General features: G+C 46.8%; 1 long non-coding RNA gene across 1 annotated transcript; it reads left to right on the top strand.

The window, feature by feature from the left end:
• Nucleotides 1-1928: 1928 nt before the first annotated feature.
• On the top strand, nucleotides 1929-4053 carry LOC133251985 (uncharacterized). Its single transcript, XR_009737786.1, has 3 exons — nucleotides 1929-2330; nucleotides 3397-3605; nucleotides 3843-4053. It is a non-coding gene; the product is annotated as an uncharacterized LOC133251985 (long non-coding RNA).
• The last annotated feature ends 3382 nt before the right edge of the window (nucleotides 4054-7435 follow it).

Genomic DNA, 7435 nt, shown 5'->3' with positions numbered 1-7435 from the left:
CCATCTGTAGGAAAGTGTTGAGTCCCTCCTATGCTAACATCTGAAGATTCTACCCTCACCTCCACATCTTTATTCCCACCACTCAAAAGACCATGCAGAAAATGAATACAAGACTGAAGTGGGGGACGGGGGCTCCAGGAACTCGCAGGAGATGCTAATGTCATTATTTACTTCACTGAGCTAAATAATCTCGGGAATTGCTCATCAGGGCCTGATAACTCGATTGGATTTACGCACAATTAGGCCTTCAGAGCTGAGGAATTCGTCAAGTTCAGGGAAGAAGCTAGGCTCCCTGCCAGAAAGACTAAGGTGCGTGGGCAGTGACACGGGTGCCCAGCCCCAGGAAATGGCCAACTGTGCCAGAGGGAGGCCTTGGATGTCCCGGTTAGTGGCTCCAGCTGGGGCTGGAGGTGAAGGCCCACCAATCAAATTCAACTTGTCGTTGTTCATGTATTATTAACAGTTGGTTTATATTTGGGGACTTTTTTTTTCTCTCTTTTTAAACATAAAGTCCAGAGAATACTATTGCATAAGAACCGACCTCAATTAAGGATCGCAGTTACTGTTTCGTCACTTTTCTTTTTCACCTATTATTTTGCTTTTGTTGTGTTCAGTCACTAATCCATGTCTAACTCTTTGCAACCCTGTGGACAGTAGCACGCCAGGCTCCTCCGTCCTCCGCTATCTCCTAGAGTTTGATCAAATTCTATGTTCACTGAGTCAGTATTTTTTTATTGGAGTATAACTGTTTTACAATGTTGTGTTAGGCTCTGTTGTGGATCATGGTGAATCAGCTATTATGTATGTACACATAGATCCTCTTCCTCTTGAATCTCTCTTCCCCACCCTATTCTTCCCCTCTAGGTCGTCACAGAGCCCTGAGCTGAGCTTCCTGAGCTATGCAGCAGGTCTCCACTATTTCACACGTAGTAGAGTACATATGAACCCACTCCAGTGTTCTTTCCTGGAGAATCCCAGGGATGGGGGAGCCTGGTGGGCTGCTGTCTATGGGGTCGCACAGAGTCGGACATGACTGAAACAACTTAGCAGCAGCAGCAGCAGAGTACATATGTCAATATTACTCTCCCAGTTTGTTACTTTTGCCTGAGATTTTTGTTTTTCTTCTGTGAAATAATTCAGAATGATCAATTTAAAATCTAAGTCAGATCCATCCTCCCTCTGCCCACAGCCCTTCAGGGCTCCCACCTCCCTTGAGATAAAAAACCCAAGTCTTCTCCATGGCCCACAGGGCCCTGGGTGACCTGCCCCATCCCCTCCCTCCCCTCTTCCCTCTCTCCTTTCTCTCACTTTGCTCCAGCCACACAGGTCTCCTCCCTGTTCCTCCAACACACCAGGCAGGGTCCGGCCCCAGGGCCTTTGCACCTGCTGTGCTGTCTGCTAGGATGCCTGTCCCCCAAAATCTTTTATTCCTAGTGATTGGTCACCAATTTATCTTTTAGTGCCCCTGTTCCAAGTCCCTCTTTGGTGCAGCCTTAATTTTCCCACCTAAACCAGAGCCTCCTCTCTCCTCACTGCCTGGCTAGGAGTCGGGGTGGGGGACAAGAAAGGGAAAGAGACCTCCCCAAGGTCACACAGTACCTCGCCTGGGACCCCCTGAAGCCTCAGATGTGAGTCCCACTGGTTCTTGCTTGCTGTGCCCCTTCTTTGACAGTTCAGCTCTCTCATCTGTATGGGGGAAGATGAGGGTGTCACCTCAGTGGGTGATGATTAAGCAAATCTGCGCAGAGAAAGCGCTTAGAACACATGAAAGATGGAGTCAGAGGGATCACTATAGACTTGGATGATCCTGGGAAAGTGGAGAGAGATGAGGAAGGGCTGGTTTGCATTGGGACCCTCATTCAGAAGCCGATTTGATTCAGAAAGGGTGGCCAGGGGTATAGGGGCTAGTGGGGAGGAGGTGGGCTGGTGGGACAAGCTAGTCTGTTCTATTCCAAGAAAAGAATGTGGATTAAGGGACTGGGGGTGGGGAAGTCAAGAGCATTGGGTTGCCTAGCAACAAAGATGAAGCTGAAAGACAGGATCAAGACCACTGATGTCCCAGAGTCTGAGGCTGGGGGTGGAGGTGGCATATAAGAAAAGAGTTGATATTCAGGATTTTCATCAGGGAGAAGACATTAAGCAAAGAATCTGTGGGGAGGGGGCATGTTTGTCTAAATTCATTTGTTCAATCCATTTTTATTGAGCACCTACTGTGTGCCCAGGTGATGGGAATTCAGCAGTGACAGAACAGACAGACGTCCCCGCTTCTGTGGAGCTGATATTCCAGTGGGAAGTGGAGAACTAACAAGATAAATATGTAAAGTCAAATGGTGAGCTGAGCTGTGGACTGAACAAATTAGGGGGGATAGGGGATGGAACGGTGCTATTTTAACAGAGGGTGATCAGGGAGGGCCTCTCCAAGTTTGAGCACAGATCTGAAAGAGATAAAGGAGGGAGCCATACAAAGATATGAAGGAGAGGGCATTCCAGGGAGAGGGCATAGCACTTGCAAAGGCCCTGAGGTAAGACCATTACTAGATTATGAGGGATAGTAACAGGGTAATATTCCTTTTTCCTTCTTTTTTACAGATTTCTCACCTCCCTTCTCTTCTCTCTAGTTTTATTTATTTATTTTCGGTTGTGCCGGGTCTTCACTGCTGCACACAGGCTTTCTCTAGTCGCTGACAGCGAGGGCTGCTTTTCATTGTGGGGCACAGGCTTCTCACTGCAGTGGTTTCTCTTGTTGCAGAGCATGGAATCTAGGTGCATAGGCTCCAGTAGTTACGGCACCTGGGCTTAGCTGCCTGGCAGCATGTGGGATCTTCCTGGACCAGGGATCGAACCTGTGTCCCCTGAATTGGCAGGCAGATTCTTATCCATTGTACCACTAGGAAAGTCCAACAGAATAACATTCTAACTCAAAACTCCCCTATCACTTTTAACAGCTGTGTAGGGTTCCACAGCATGAGCCTGAAGTGATACCCTTAATGAAGCCCCAGTTCTAGAATGGCCCTCCAAGGATCCCCACCTCCTCCTATATCACACTTTGTTCAATTCCCTCCAACTGGGTGTTAACGGGGTCTCTGACACTTCTTTTTTTATAATTAATTAATTAGGCTGTGCTGGGTCTTAATTGTAGCACGCAGGATCTTTTTTGGCTGCATGCAAACTCTTAGTTGTAGCACGAGGGATCTAGTTCCCTGATCAGGGATCAAACCTGGGTCCCCTGCATTGGGAGAGTGGGAGTCTTAGCCACTGGACCACCAAAGAAGTCCCTCAGACTCACTTCTAAACAACAGAGTATAGCAAAATATGATGGGATGGTACTTCTGAAGTCCATTAAATTACATGAGATTGTAACTTCAGCTTTGTTATTTCTTTCTGTCTCCCCACAAGCCTGCCCCGATGGAGAAGGCCACCTGGCAGGACTCCGAGAGCCACTAACAGCTTGCAGCCAGTCTGTAGGGCTGAGGCTGCCCCAGTTGTGCTGCGGATGAGATGGGGTCCTCAGGTGTCTCCTTGAATGAAGTCTCACCAGACCCTGAAGAAAGGCATCTGGCTAAGCCGAGCTGGGTTCCTGACCCACAGAAACGATGGGCAGTGACGTGCGTTGCTTACAGTCTTTACATTTGGGGTCATTTCTTGGTCGCCAGCATGTGTGGTTTCTTTAGGCTGGAAGGCGGTGTTTTCCCAACCCGGGCAGGAACACAGCGCGGGGCAAGGAGAGAGTCTGTGTCTTGCTGGCAGGGCAGTGGGGACCCATGGGCGTTTGGGGGCAGCGTGGGATGGGACGGAGCTGGATTTTAACTTGGCCATTCTCATTACTCGTTATGTCTGTGCAGGGACAGAGCTGTCGGGAGGCAGCACTGGAGAAAGTGGGGAACCCAGGATGGGACCCCAGAAGCCTTCTGTCCCAGCAGGCCATATCGTGTAGCTGCTCTGGGAGTTTTACCTCTTCCTCATCCTCCACCCCACCCCACCCCCATCTCTCCCTGCTCCACTCCCTCTGCTGCTGCCCATGACGGAAAATGGAATTATATTTTTGTAACTCCTTGTTTTTCCCCTGAACTGCGTTCCATGTGCACTGGGCTAAATTTAAAATCAGATGGATATAGGGTGATCGTGTTCACGCTTGCTCTCCTTTGGGGGAAAAAAAATAAGCGCTTCTATTCAGGTGCTGTTTCTCTCAAGGCTGTGGGGAAGTGGGAGGGGGCATTTTTGCTGTGGTGGGCTGAATTGCCACCCCTAGAGACCCCCAGAACAGCCCTGTTCACCCTGTGCTGCAAACCACCTGTTTATATGTTTGTTGCTCCCCCAGGGCCTCCACCCTTTCTGTTCCCTCTGCCTGGCACACATTTCCCACACACCTCCAGGGCCAGCTCCCCCTTCAGGTCTCAGCTCAAGAGTCACCTCCTCCGAGAAGCTCTTCCTGACCAGCTGGCTCAAAAGGCTGCTTGGCTGCTTCCTATCGCATCATCTTCTTGCATTTTCTTTATTTCTTTTGTCAAACAATTTAACAAGAACAATTTATTATTTAAAATGTTATCAACAGACACCGAAGAAGATATAATTAATTTCATTATTATCTGCATTTTCTTTACAGCACTTGTTATCACCTGGGATTCTCTTAGGCTGATGATGGCCTCTCCCAAGTCCAAATGACAGGCTGGCAGAGGCCTATCGATCCCCCTCAGCTTCTCTATGACTCTCAGCAAACAGGTGTTAAGTGGCTACTGCACTAGACTGTGTATTCAATGGTTCCCGACAATGTGCGCATGCTAGAATCACCTGGGACATATTAAACCCTGCCACTGTCCTCCACCCTGTCCCTGCTTGCCCTCAGGTTCTGAGTTAATTGGTCTGAAGTGGGGGCTGCATACATGACCCAAAGGTGCCACCAGGGTGTAGAATGAGAGGTTCTAGGTTTCCTCATTTCCCCAAAAGACCGAGCTCACCGCTGCCTTCAGGTCTTCACCAGCTTCAGCTGCTGCCTCTGCCTGGAACTTCCTCCCCTCCCATTTAAGTCCTCCACCACTAACTTTTTCTCTTCCTTATAATCATTTATTTCTCATTTTGAGAAAAGTGCAAAGATGAACATAGCAAACACCTGTGTGTCTCCCACCCAGGGCTGACAATGAATGGTTAACCTTTGTCATATCTGCTTCAGGTCGTTTTTCATTTTTTAAGAAACAAACAAAATGTGGGAGTGCTTATATCTGTATGTTCTCTCAAGCACATTTATATCCAGGAACAGTGAATAGGATTATTTTGTGCATTAAAAAATGCAGGGAATTCCCTGGTGGTCCAGTGGTTAGGGCTCTGCGTTTTCACTGCCAAGGGCCTGGGTTCAGTCTTTGGCTGAAACTAAGATCCCACAAATTGTGCAGTGCTGCAGAAAAAAAAAAGACATTAATGTACTCATGGCATATATAATTGTGCAACTTATTATTATGATTTTACTAACATTGTATTTTTAACTGCCTGGGTTCGAATTCAAGCTCTGCCATGTAAGAATCTGTGACTTTGGGAAAGTTCCTTAACCTCTCTGTGTCTCAGTTTCCTCACCATCTATTGCAGAATAATGAAATATTCTGAAACATAACAGTTTAAAACAATGAACACTTATTATTGTCTCATTTATAAGGGTCAGAAATCTGAAAGTGGTATAGCCAGATGGTTCTGGGTTGGGGTCCCTCATGAGGTTGCAGTCAAGACACTGATTGGGGCTGGATCATCTTAAGGCTCAACTGGGGCTGAAGGAGCCACTTTCAAGGCAGTCCATGCACCCCACTGCTGGCAGGAGGCCTCAGTTCCTCTCCCTTGCTATAGTGCTGCTTGAGCATCCTCACAGTATGGTGGCTGGCTCCTCACTCCCTGCCCCCATCAACTGAGTGATCCAAGAAAGACACCAAGAAGGAAGCCAGAGAGCCTTTTACATCCTAGTCACTCCTGCCTTATTTTATGCGTGAAAAACCAGTTGCTGAGTCCACTCACCCTCAGAAAGAGGAGAACTGGGCTCCACCTGTTGAATAAACTGTCAAAGAATTCAGGGACTTCTTTTAAAATTGCCACATTTGGGAAAATACAGATACTGATACTCTCTCCTTTTCAGTGGGTACTCTTTAGTAGTCATTTTAGGATTGCTTTCTAAGAGTTGCTGTGTGTTATTACACATAGAGTGCTTAGCACAGTACCTGGTACATAGTAGGTGCTCAATAAATGTTAGAAATCATTATTTTTTAAAAATTCTTTTTGGAGAAGGTAATGGCAAGCCACTCCAGTACTCTTGCCTGGAAAATCCCATGGATGGAGGAGCCTGGTAGGCTGCAGTCCATGGGGTCGCTATGAGTGGGACGCGGCTGAGCGACTTCACTTTCACTTTTCACTTTCATGCAATGGAGAAGGAAATGGCAACCCACTCCAGTGTTCTTGCCTGGAGAATCCCAGGGACGGGGGAGCCTGGTGGGCTGCCGTCTATGGGGTTGCACAGAGTCGGACACGACTGATTCGACTTAGCAGCAGCAGCAGCCGCAGCCGCAGCAGGAGTATTTATACCAGAGAAATCTGCAATTGCTAAAAGGCAGGATTACTTCCAAAGAGCTGCTTTCCCGGAATATTACTGTGTATTTTGAACCTCCCTCTCTACTGTTTGACTTAAAGTTTGAGAAGAGGAATTGACTTCTGTATTCAACACTCAAAAGACCAAATACTGAGATCTTTTTATCTAATAAATATCAAATGAAACACTAAAAAAAAAAATTCTTTTTATTTATTTAATGAATTTATTTGGCTATGCCAGGTCTTTGCTGTGCCATATGGGCTCTTAGTTTCCTGACCGGGGATTGAACCCAGGCCCCCTGCACTGGAGGCATGGAGTCTTAGCCATTGGACCACCAGGGAAGTCCCTAGAAATCATTATTGTATGGATTTAATTATGTCCTTTTTGACTATTCTACACTATTGCATTGTTAGAATATGCCCTTATTTACACTATGGATTTTTTTAGGTCAATTCCTGCTTTTCTGTTGTTGTTGTTTTAATTATATGAAGTTCCTTTATTGTTATTATTATTAAACCTTTTATTTTTCTATTGGAGTATAGCTGATTAATGGAGAAGGAAATGGCAACCCACTCCAGTATTCTTGCCTGGAGAATCCCATGGACAGAGGAGCCTGGTGGGCTACAGTCCACAGAGTTGCAGAGAGTCAGTCACAACTGAAATGACTTAGCACACACACATCTCTTTATGTATTAGGCAAAGTGTTTCCCTGAGGACTATGATTAAATATGGAATCAGTGGGTCATGGGGTGGATGCACTCAGCAACATCAACTCTCCTCCATCATTTCCCAAATCCACAGTTCTCTAGAGTTAATGCCTCAGGGCCTTTGCACATGTGTTGACTGCCCAGATATCTACACAGCTTCCTCCTCACT

Source organism: Bos javanicus, chromosome 7 (assembly GCF_032452875.1).
Source record: "Bos javanicus breed banteng chromosome 7, ARS-OSU_banteng_1.0, whole genome shotgun sequence".
NCBI lineage: Eukaryota > Metazoa > Chordata > Mammalia > Artiodactyla > Bovidae > Bos > Bos javanicus.
Note: the sequence above shows the minus strand (reverse complement) of the source record. Positions and strands in the feature narration are given on the sequence as shown.